Source organism: Nannospalax galili, unplaced genomic scaffold (genome assembly GCF_000622305.1).
Source record: "Nannospalax galili isolate Female #2095 unplaced genomic scaffold, S.galili_v1.0 scaffold102, whole genome shotgun sequence".
NCBI lineage: Eukaryota > Metazoa > Chordata > Mammalia > Rodentia > Spalacidae > Nannospalax > Nannospalax galili.
The window spans coordinates 690,353-701,695 of NW_008351958.1; the positions used below are offsets into that span (position 1 = coordinate 690,353).

The following is an 11,343-nucleotide window of genomic DNA, read 5'->3' on the forward strand; positions in this document are numbered from 1 at the left end:
ATCTCAAACACAGAGTTCAACACTGTTCAGTGTGTTCACACTGTTACACAACTAATCTCCAACATTGTTTTCATCTTGCAAAACTGAAACTTAGTATTAAACATCTCCTAATTCCCTCCTACACCCTGCTCTTAGCCCCTGACGTATTATTCTACTCTGTGTCTCTCTGGAGTAGACTAAGTACTTCTTAAACGTGGAATTTCCCTATTTGCCTTTTTGTGACTGGCCCAGTTCATCCACCTAATAAAATGTCAGAATTGCCTTCCTTTTGAAGGCTGAGTAATGTTCCACAGTATCACAGACTCTCCATTCACCCACTGGTGGAGTACCCCTACCTGTTGGCTGTTATGTCCAATGGTCTCCAAGTACACGGGCATAAAACGGAAGGGCCAAGCTCAAAAGTCACTCTGGAGGGCCTACATGAGAAGGGAGAGCACATATATCTAAAAGGGAAGAAACTCCTTTTTCCAGGCAGCTGAAAATGAGACAGGTGCTCCTGACAGACAGATTTACATGTATAAACATGCCAGGTTGGGCTGCAGATGTAGCTACCAGTGGTGGTGGGGGGGGTCATGGGCCAGGAACAGCTCACAAAATAAATTAAGCTAACATGAATGCTCTGATATTTTTGATAACCTGATGTGGATCAAGTAATTCCTAGATACAGGCATACCTACATAGGTGTGTACACACACACACACACACACACACACACACACACACAGAGAGCTTCTTCCAGAGTGCTGGGTGAATCATTAATCACAAGTAAATCCCAGCTAGTGCTCCTCTTGAAGTATTGGAGCAAAGAAGTCCTTGGGAAGCCAGGTGTGGTGGTGCACACCTTTAATCCCAGCACTTGGGAGGCAGAGGCAGGAGGATCTCTGTGAGTTCAAAGCCAGCCTGGTCTACATGGTGAGTTCTAGTACAGCTAGGGCTACAGCAAGACCCTGTCTCAAAAAGACAAAAAAAAAAAGTAGTCCTTGGGAAAAGCAGTGCCCCCACAGGGCGAATGTGTCCAATCTGGAGCTCATATTTTGGGTCAGGCAGCAACACTGCCTCTCTCCCTCATTCTCCTGGGTGTTGACGTTCCATTATTGTAACAAAATACCTAAGAGAGTGAACCTTTAAGGAAGTTTACTTTGGTTCACAGTTCGAAGGCTTCTATGCACAGCTGGTTGGCACATTACTTTAGCCCTGTGATGGGCACATCGTTGTGCCAGAATCTGTGGTACAAAGCTGCTCACTTCATGGCTGAGGTAACAGAGAGGAAAAACCTAGTAAAAGTAAGAGCCCCTCAAGGGTATATTCCCAAGACTTCCTTCTACGAGGCCCCACCTAAAGTTCCCACTGCCTCACTGAAGCACAGAGCTAAGGACAAGCCTTTAACCTCCAGACCTGTGGGGACATTCCAGACCCACTCTCAGCAGTCTCTATGCTTTAGCAGTCTCTACTATAGAAGGCAGATTTGTCAGCTGCTGTTCCGGAAGCTCATCAAGGTCACTCACTGTATGCAGCAGTTCCCGCCCATATCTCAGTCCAGGGAAGAACACCTCAGTAAGAAGTCACTCTGCCAATGTGCTCCTCCCAGGAGAGGCTTGGGAGGAACAGGTCAGATTCTGGAAAGACACTGGTGTCTACTTGCCCAGAGTTCTTTCTGGATAGGCAGCAGAGGAAAGTGGTCAGGATCCCAACCCGAGGAGGCTGAATCTGAGATCTGAAGAGGGGCTCTCCACACCAGTGGTTCAATTTCCAAACAAAACCCTTGGCCCCTGTGTGCCATCTGCAAAGTGGGGAGAGCCAGACCCGCTTCCCACTGCTGCTGGGCTGGCAGCAAAGGCCCACAACAGCCTAGCACAGAGAACAGCGTCTGGCGGTGCTGCACACTGCACAGGTTTTTATGCTTAAAATTCTACAAGGACAGGCAACATAAATGCAGCTAGTGAGACACAGTGCCTTCAAACAAATGTGTAGGGCTTTGCTGTTTTCCTGGTAGAGTCGGGTTGGAACACCCGGCCTTCGAGAGCCTTCAGGGCCTAGCAGCCCTCTAACACTGCTGCATCCCAGTCTCAGACCACAGTAACTGTGTTTGCTTTTCAATACACACATGAGTACCCCAAATTTAATTATAACTAAAAGTCACACTCCTGCAGTGACTGCAGTACATGCCCCCCCAAAACAAGGCCCTCAATTAATTTGTGAATTACTAATGAACTTTGTTGTAAGAAACAAAACAGATATTACTAACAATTGCATTTAGTACCTAATGCATTACTCGCTGGCCTCAGAGTTACTTATAGTCTTTTAATTAGTAAATTCTAAGTTTGGTCAAAGAAGCACCAGGGATAAACACCAACTTTCAACAATACTGACAGAAACAAGAAGGGGCAAAAGACAGACCTTCGCCCCAATAGCCAACAGCAAATGCATCTCATTGATTAATACACATTCTTTGAACATATACTTTGTACAGATGCCCCTTCTCAGTCACACAAAGACTTTTAACTTGATATAGATCTCTCTTTTCCTATGGCACCAATTTCTGAATATGATAGGTATTCAAAGTTCTTGGGATTTTTTTTCTCTTAAATTTTTTTTTATAAAAATTTGAAATGCTGAAAGAATGAAGATTTTTAAAAATGTTATCACCACTAGAAAACTTAATCATAAACCAGAATCTTTACATGAAATGATGCAACTCAATCATTTCTACATGATCTTTGTATTTTGACAAATAGATGGCATAAAGTTGAGTTTCTTATAGCTTTAAAATTCAAAATATCTGGCTGGACGTGATGTTTCACACCTTTAATCCCAGAACTCTGGAGGCAGAGGCAGGTAAGAGTTTGGTGAGATTTCGACCAGCCTTGTCTGCATAGTGAGTTCCAGGACAGCTGGAACTACAAGGAGACTCTGTCTCAAAAAAATCAAAATATCTGGATATTTTTAAAGTTAACCACACTCATGGAATTTCAGGAACCTGAAAATTAATGTAATAGAAACTAGCAAAAGAAAATGAAAATCCGCGACAGTAGTGCTTTAGGACTTGCAAACAAAGCTTCTCTCAAGAACTGCTTTTTAGGTCATATTTTAGTTTTCAGAAAATTTGAAACAAGCTGGTCAATTATTTTCCTCAAACTTTAAAACATAAAAACATTACTTTGAGTTCTTCCTAACATATTCAAATAAGATCACTCAGGTTAAGACATTTCCAATTTAACACTGCATCGCTGTGCTACAGAGAAGGCCCCATGCTTCAGTTTCTCTCTGCTCTTCCATGCATGCACATGCTTTCTGCTTGGTCATCCTCATGCAAAACTATTGTGCTTTCTCACAGATTCTCACATGCTGAACTCCTGCCAACTTCAGACATTTTAGAATGCACTAGATACTACCAGGGTGTACAAGATGCTTTAGTACTAATGTATTCTTGCATTCTATTTGCTTTTTTAAAAAGAGTTCTCCCTGGGCCATAACTTAGAGTACTCTCCTTCCCTCAAAGGTTCGTATTCACAGACTCCTGCATAGAAAAACAGCCTTCAGAATTTATTTCTTCCTTTGAAATTTATAAGATATAGTCTAAAAGTTCTAACACATGTAAAATATAAATGATAGCACTGGACAGATTACATGCAGATAGCATTTCAGAAATAACAGCCTCTCAGCCATTAACCATTAACTCACATGCTATTTCAATACAAGCACCAAGCAAGAAAGCTAAATATTTAGTACTCTCTGATGGTCAATAAATTTGAATTATTTCCAGTCATTGCTAATACATTAGCAACTGCCTATAGCTCTGACCCTACAAGTTGGTAAACACATTTGAGGAAGCAAAATCGCTAGTAGAATTGAAGTTGATTCAAATAGTCCTTTAAAATTCATGTTTTTACTAGTGAAATTAGTGCAAAAATTCCACTCATCCCTTTTCTAAGGTTCCATTCAGTCATACATAACATCCTTCCCAAAATATCACTAAAAACTTATCAAAATAATGGACAGCCTTTTCCATAACCATCACCATTTCAAAGGTGAGTCAAAAAACTTTCCTGATCAGTCCCTGACTTAAAGCACTTTAAAAATGAGTAACTGAGTTAAAATGCAAGGGACAGAGGATCCCTACTTTCCCTATCACTAAGTATCTTGATCATATTTGAAACTTTAATTCCAACTCAGTATTAAGAAAAGAGTAAAACAGAAAATATTCAATACAAATTCTACAGGAAAAACTAGCTTCAGAAAACCATGTTAGGTTACTGTTTGGAACCTGGGACACTGATCTCAGATGAACAGTGTTATGAATGCCTGTTAAGTTGTCCCAGACAAGCAACAAACCTTTTTAATCCATATATTCCATGCAGGAAGTACAATAGCATACTTATAGCTCTATAAATGTTAGCAGGCATAAGTAAAAACATTCAACAGGAAAACTCAGAAACCCAATTAAGGTTGCCAGGAGTATGTACACACACACACACACACACACACACACACACACACACACACACACGCCGAGTAAGGCTGTGGTCACAAGACCACAGAAAAGATGGTAGGCAAGAAGTGGGTAAGGTCTGGGAAAGGCTAAAGACCAGCCCTGGTCAGGTACAGTGGGTGCTGGAGCCTCAGTCCCCAGAGTTCAATCTACCCAGCAGCCACTCTCCACCCCAGGTCAACCCTCTGCCTCTCTTTCACCTCACTCACCTGCTATCTCTGCCCAGGATTTTTCCTCCTGTACCAGGTAAAAAACTGTTCAAGGCCTCTCAGATACCTCCATTCACAAGCCCACTAGGTCTCACACATTTTACTGCTGACACCAGCAAAGCATTAGTGAACCCTGGTACAGAGCTGTGTTTCAGAAGGAAACAACTGTATTTATTGTAATTTACTACAACAATTTAGATAAGCTGGAGGAAAGTGGAGATGGATGGATGGATGGATGGATGGATGGATGGATGGATGGATGATGGTTGGATGGACAGAGGAATGGACAGATAGATGGATAGATGGATGGCTTCTCTCTGGATCCAGGCAGGGATCAGAGTGGAACTAGTGAAGGAAAAACTTCAACAGCAGAAACCAGAGGGAAATGGGAGAAGATGCCCCCAGGACAGTCATGGTCCAACAGAAAAAAAAAATCAGGACTATGTATGTCAGGACCTGTTTATTAATAAAATTTCAAGTATTCAAAAGACAAAACACAGTTATAAACTGCATTATAAAAGATAATAAACACTAAACTGTCTCAAGAAGACAGTTCATTTATTTAATGTAAAATTTGTCTCAAGTGTTGTTGATGTTAACATGCTCTGTTCAATGCTGGTGCCAAAACTGCAGTTTTATAGTAAATTACAGTGGCCAGATAATCTGAGTCAGTTTCCCATCCAAGTTTTTCAATCACACCTGGAAACATTTAAGCCTGTCATGCCATGTATGTTAATAGTGAGAAGCAAGGCCTGAAGATTAACCACATCTGAAAGTTAAATTATCATTTCACACAGCTCCAAAGGATCACCAATAACGTAATATGGTCAGTCCCCAGGAGTAAAAAGGCAGTGTGTGACACATGGGGACGCAAAGCTAATCATCTCCAAGGACTTCACAGACAGTTTTATCAAAGAATTTGTAAATGTGTCACACATGATTTGTAAAGTTTGCCGTGGCCCCAGTGGTCTTCAAATTCAGAAATGTAATTTTTCAGCCAGATAAAATTTCAAAGCATTTTTAAAGAAGTGTGCTTGGTGCAACTTTTATCCAGGAACCAAAAGCACAACTATCCAGCTACTGCCCAATGTGTACTATCCTCTCTCTCTCTGAGTTAGTAAACAACTTTCAAGGGACACAGTGACTAGTAGAACTGGTTTATTCAAGTGGGGGCTATAAAACCAATAGTCAGGAGTAGTCAAATGGTAACTAAAGTTCCATTTCTACAAAGAAGTGCGCAGAATGGTCTGACTAGGTACCTTGTAACTCTATTAATGTGATGAATCACTCATAATTTGGATTTGTTTTAGCTAGAAAGCCTTAAATGCAGAATAAGCATTGAGTCTTTCTAATCAACTTCTTGTCTAGTGTTCTCTGCCACTACTCTCCAAATTACAAGGTTGAGAGATTTTTGCTGGACACACACACACACACACACACACACACACACACACACACATTTTTTAAGTGATTAAAGCAAAAAGATGCAAAGGGGTTTCCCAAAAGTCAAAAGATACTAATGGACAGAGGAAAAGGTGATCCAAGTACACACAGCCAGCTGGGAGAAGCAGAGCCTAGGCTGAATGAGCCTTCAAACTAGGGCTGGGATCGAACCATCTCCCACCACATACTGGAGTAAGGCCCCATCTTCTCCCTGGGGTACAAACAAGGAAGCAGTGTGGACTGTTTTCCCTGAAACAACCTTCCTTCCCAGGCTTCTCCTGGGGACTAGAGTCCACAGCACTGTATATCTGGGTCCCTCTAGGCAGTAGAGTCTACCAATGTATGCCCAGGTCTCTTTAGGCAGTAGAGTCCACAGCACTGTATATCCAGATCTCTCTAGGCAATAGAGTCTACAGCAATGTATACCCAGGTCTCTCTAGGCAGTAGAATCCACAGCACTAAAATCCAGGTCTCTCTAGGAAGTAGAGTCTACAGTAATGTATGGCTGGGTCTCTCTAGGCAGTAGAGTCTCCAGCACTGTATTATACTACTCTAATCAGGAAATATTCACTCTAGTGTTCATAACCTTGAGGTGTTTTCAAATGTACAGAAATCTTCAGACAGAATCCAAACTCTGCCTGTTTAATAATACAAAGTTACAGCAAGAACATTTTCTGGGTATTCAAAGCTACAAAGAAGCCTGATTTTCTGGCCCTCACCCTGGCCATGCCACTCAACCTGCCATTCTGACCTGTGCCACAGCTTTTAATAACTGTTTACAGCCACTGGGTGTAAGTATCAAAGTGGTTGTTGAACGATAATTACTTCTTGCAACATACCTGTTGACAGAGACAGGCAAAAATCAGAGTCCAGGCTTGGGTCTGAAAGGAACACAATATTACTATGCTTTTGAAAGCCAAAATTTCAGATTATTACTGAAACGACAGTCAATGTGAACCTGAGCTGCCTTTTCCCTTCAAAAACACTACCCCAAGAAACTATTTCTTTCACAAAATAAGGAACGCTATGTTATCACTCAGATCAAAAGGCTCACTGGAATGGAAGCTCCACAGCTGCTGGGTCTGCATCATCCACCCCTGTGCTGCAGGTGACTAGCCAGGGCCTCCACCAGTCACTCAGAAAACACCCGTGCAAGGCAGGCAAAAAGAGGCAGGCAAAGTTAGGGAAGGAAGACAAAAAGTCCTCCTCAGTGCTCAAGTCACTAGGCTGAGGAGAAACAAATGTTAGAAATGGCAGCAAATTACTGCTCATGAGATTTCCACATGACTCTGCTACCAGGATTCCTGGTATTCCCAACTGTGTCAACAGGATAGAATTTCATTAAGTTTAGCTTACTGACAGGCTGAGGGCAGGCTAATCATGATTTCCAACTACAAAGCCACCATTTTAATAATTGCAAATACCATCAGCATAAGATGCACAGGCAGATTCATATTTACTTGTTCAAACACAGCTTTCTTTAATGTGATAAAAAGTAATCTCTGAATCATCCTCATTCTATAGATGAAGGACAGTGGGATTTGTTATTGACATGTACAAATTGGTATTGAATTCGCACACAATGTTATCTTAAAATTTAAGGTATTCTCATGAGTTGCTGAAATGCTAAAAGGAAAATGTTTAAAAAGAGGGAACTATATTATATAATATATATCCTAGGCCTGCTAGAGTAGAATCAGCAAATAGCTGTGTTGGGATGTTTCTGGACTCACCTCTAGCCAAAGCTTTATTAAGTTGTAAAACAGCACCTGGCAGACTGGCCTCTCAGGAACATGATCTGTACAGCTGTGGCTTGGTGTCAGCATAGGTAGGTTTGGTGCCCTTCCAGATGGTTCATTTCCATCAAGACGTCAGGCTTCTTAGGAAGAGGGCAATAAGAAGTTTCAGTAAAGGACACCAAAACCAACCATAATCATCGGAATTATTTGCAAGCAATATTCCTGTCTGTGTTAAGTGCTTGAGCAACAAAAAAGAAAAAGATGAGTGTTTCCACCCAGTAGAAGATGCAACGCAGAGAGACACTGAGCAACAGCTCACAGGAATGGCTGCTCCAACAGCCACTTCTGCAAAGCTATCACACAGGGGAGATGAACTGCCTATGAAGAAGAAAGGAATATGTTCTGTGGGTTTGCAAAGACTGTGAGAGACGACCCTTGACTCCTTTTCACTGTAGAGATGTGGGCAATGGGGTTCCTCAAGGGGCAGAACAGAGATTAGATGCTGAAGCTTAGGAATTGGTAATGCAGCAAGGGACCAGCAAACCTACACAAGTGGGTCTGGGCAGCATTACAGGGTCTGGCAAAGCTATGGACTTCCTTCTTGTTCTAATCAGGATAGGAAATCTTGAGGGAGGGTCTGGACATGCTGGTGGCTAAAGGCCTGCAAAAGACCATCCAGATATCTAGGAGACTGTGAGGTAGACTGCATGGAGGTGGGCAGGGGAGCACAGGCAAAAAGATGGGCAGAAAGAAGCGAGACGACTGCTCTAGGCTAGGTGTGCAGCAGTGAGCGCACAGAAACTGGGAGATCTGGAGGGAGAACTGGTTTGGGTGGAGGAAGCAATGGGTTTCGCTCTGGTCGTGCAACACTGAAGGTGTGAGCAAGATACCTGGGAGAAGTGTCAAGCAAGCAGTTAGAGCTCAGGAAAAGTCGGGCTATGGCTGTACATTTGAGGACTATCCAAACAAAGGTAAAAACAAACACCACACTTGAATAAGATCACAAATAAAGAAACATACTGACATAGTGGTGAGAAAAAAAGTACTTAAAAATGCCTATCTGAGGGCTGGAGGGAGAGCAGGAAGGAAAGCTGGCCCTGGCAGTGGAGGACTGGCCAAAGACACTGGGAAGAGCCAGATTCAAGTTCAGCTCAGTTCAACATGGTTCATCAAAGCCTGACATACTTGAGCATTATACTGAAGTCAAAACTTGAAGTGATTTTGAGGGGCTGAGTGCTTAGCTCAGAGGTAAGGTGCTTGCCTGGCATGTGTTGGCCTTAGTTGGCTCACAGTAATAACAGCAGCAACAGCAGTAACTATGTGATGTCCAGAAAATCAAATTGGGGCTGGGAATGAAGTGCAAAGACAGAGCCCTTGCTAGCACGGGTGAGACCCTGTGGTTGGGTAGCTATAAAAGAACTCAGGAGGCCATGATTATAGTCATGGGTACAGAAGAGACTTTGTAACCAAAAAGAATCACCTAGCAACTTGAAGTGAAATTTGAAAATGGATTATAATGGAAAATAGTCTAGAAAAGCATACATTATCAAAATTGCCTCAATAATAAACTAAAAATATGTAATAACAATTAAAATCAAATTTACCTCAGATTCCCTTACAGAGAAAATAAATGGTATATCAATAGCTGCAAATCAAATAAAAAAGAATGCTTGGAAAAGGTTCAGGAAAGGGACTTAACCTGGAAGGAGGTACTAGTGGTCCTGATATTCTGGGTGGATTCAGTTATAACCAACTATACTTTATGAAAATAACAGTGTATGCCAAACCAGCACTCCAATAATAATGAATTCTATCTGACACTCAGGAGACCCTTTGTGTCATTTTACAAATGGAAAAGAATGCCTTCTAAGTACCTCCAACTTCTTTTAATATTCCATTATGGATATATCATAAGAGAACACATTTTATAGTCTCTATACCATTGAACACTAGGAATTTCCACAAGCTTACCCTCCAATACCCAGGGGAGCTCTTCATCCTAAAACTAACTTTATAAAATCTCTAGAAGCACTCTTCCCCTGGTCTCAATTCCAGCATGAGAATTTGAGGAATTGATCTAAGGTCCCAGTTCAGTAATGTCACTTACATCTTCTGAGTTTTAAAAGCCTGAAGAAATGAGCATTATATCCACACAGTTATCTTATTTAACAGAACAACCTACAGCATCTATCTTAGATGTGTATAAAACCTGATTTTGAATAATGGCAAGACAGCATATTGCTCTCATTATCTTCCATGAAATACCTAGTCTATTAATGATCTTAGCACAGTTACCTATGGGAAAATCTACTATATTACTGTGATAGCTAATCTTGGTAGTCATCTTGATTGAATCTTGGCAGATAGGTCTGCCATATTTCCTGGAAGGGTTGGTTAACTGAGGGAGGAAGACCCTCTTCCACAGTGGGTGGCCCAATACAAGGAGGTCAAAGGAAAAGCTGTTGCCTTTGCCTGACCACCTTCACTGTTTGCTGGTGAATGCATCTACTTTGTTGATGCTGCTGCTGCTTCTACTGTCTCTGCCATCCTCCACAGACACTGGAACCCAGCTCCTTTGGCCTTTCAATATGGGCTGAAGATCAAAGGCTCTCTAGAAATCCCCCAGGCCTTCAGTGCCAAATTGGGACAACTGAGGCATCCAGCCTCATGGACTGAGTAGCTACAGGGTTCTCAGTCTCTCCAGTGTGTAGATCATCATCGTTAGACTATCCAACACATATCATGTAAGCTAATCTAATAAATCCCCTTTGTCATACATTCATTCTATCAATTCTGTTCCTCTAGAGAACCCTAATACACTATATTATTGATCCCTATCCTGATTATAACTAAGTTCAAGGAGCCTCAGTTAATAGATGTAATCTATGGGGGCTGGAGTGATGGCTCAGTGCTTAAGTCTTGCAGAAGACGCGGGTTCAAATCCCAGCACCCACATGGCAGCTAAACAACTGTCCATAACTTCAGGGGATCTGACAGCCTCTTCTGACCTCCACGGGTACTGCACGACACAGGTGCACTTACCTACATGCAGGCAATATACACATACACATAAAATAAAAATAATAAATAATTTTTTTAAAAAAATAGATGCAATCTATATGATTTTTCCCTAACTATAACAGGAAACTATCCCACACAAATTCACTCTGGTTCTCACTCATCATTAACTGCAATTTCTTTATCAACCACCCCCCCTCCCATGGGGAGGGGTATTTCACTGCCAAAAAGACCTAAAAATTGACTGTACACATCCTTTATAACATTTATTAAAATGTGAGATGAGATTGGTCTCAACTTGGGGCCTCATAATAAATACTGCTTCCTATAAAGTGACAGTTCACAACTGCTCATTCACTGTTCCTAACCCGATGTGATTCCACAGACACATATTTCTATCTATGAGAAAACAAAACTTTTTACTCCACTTAGATTAGCACTTTGA

At 41.6% G+C, this 11,343-nt stretch overlaps 1 protein-coding gene across 6 annotated transcripts in view; it reads right to left on the minus strand.

Moving 5' to 3' along the window:
• The window catches only part of Ncoa2 (nuclear receptor coactivator 2), a 302,083-nt gene that overhangs the window by 230,625 nt on the left and 60,115 nt on the right, over window positions 1-11,343 (minus strand). Inside the window, exon 2 of one of the 6 annotated variants that reach the window (XM_029553992.1) lies at window positions 7,875-8,020. The exons of the other annotated variants lie outside the window; for them this stretch is intronic. The gene's annotated coding sequence lies outside the window, so the exon portion shown is untranslated. The remainder of the gene's footprint in view (window positions 1-7,874; window positions 8,021-11,343) is intronic. 6 annotated transcript variants of the gene reach the window in all.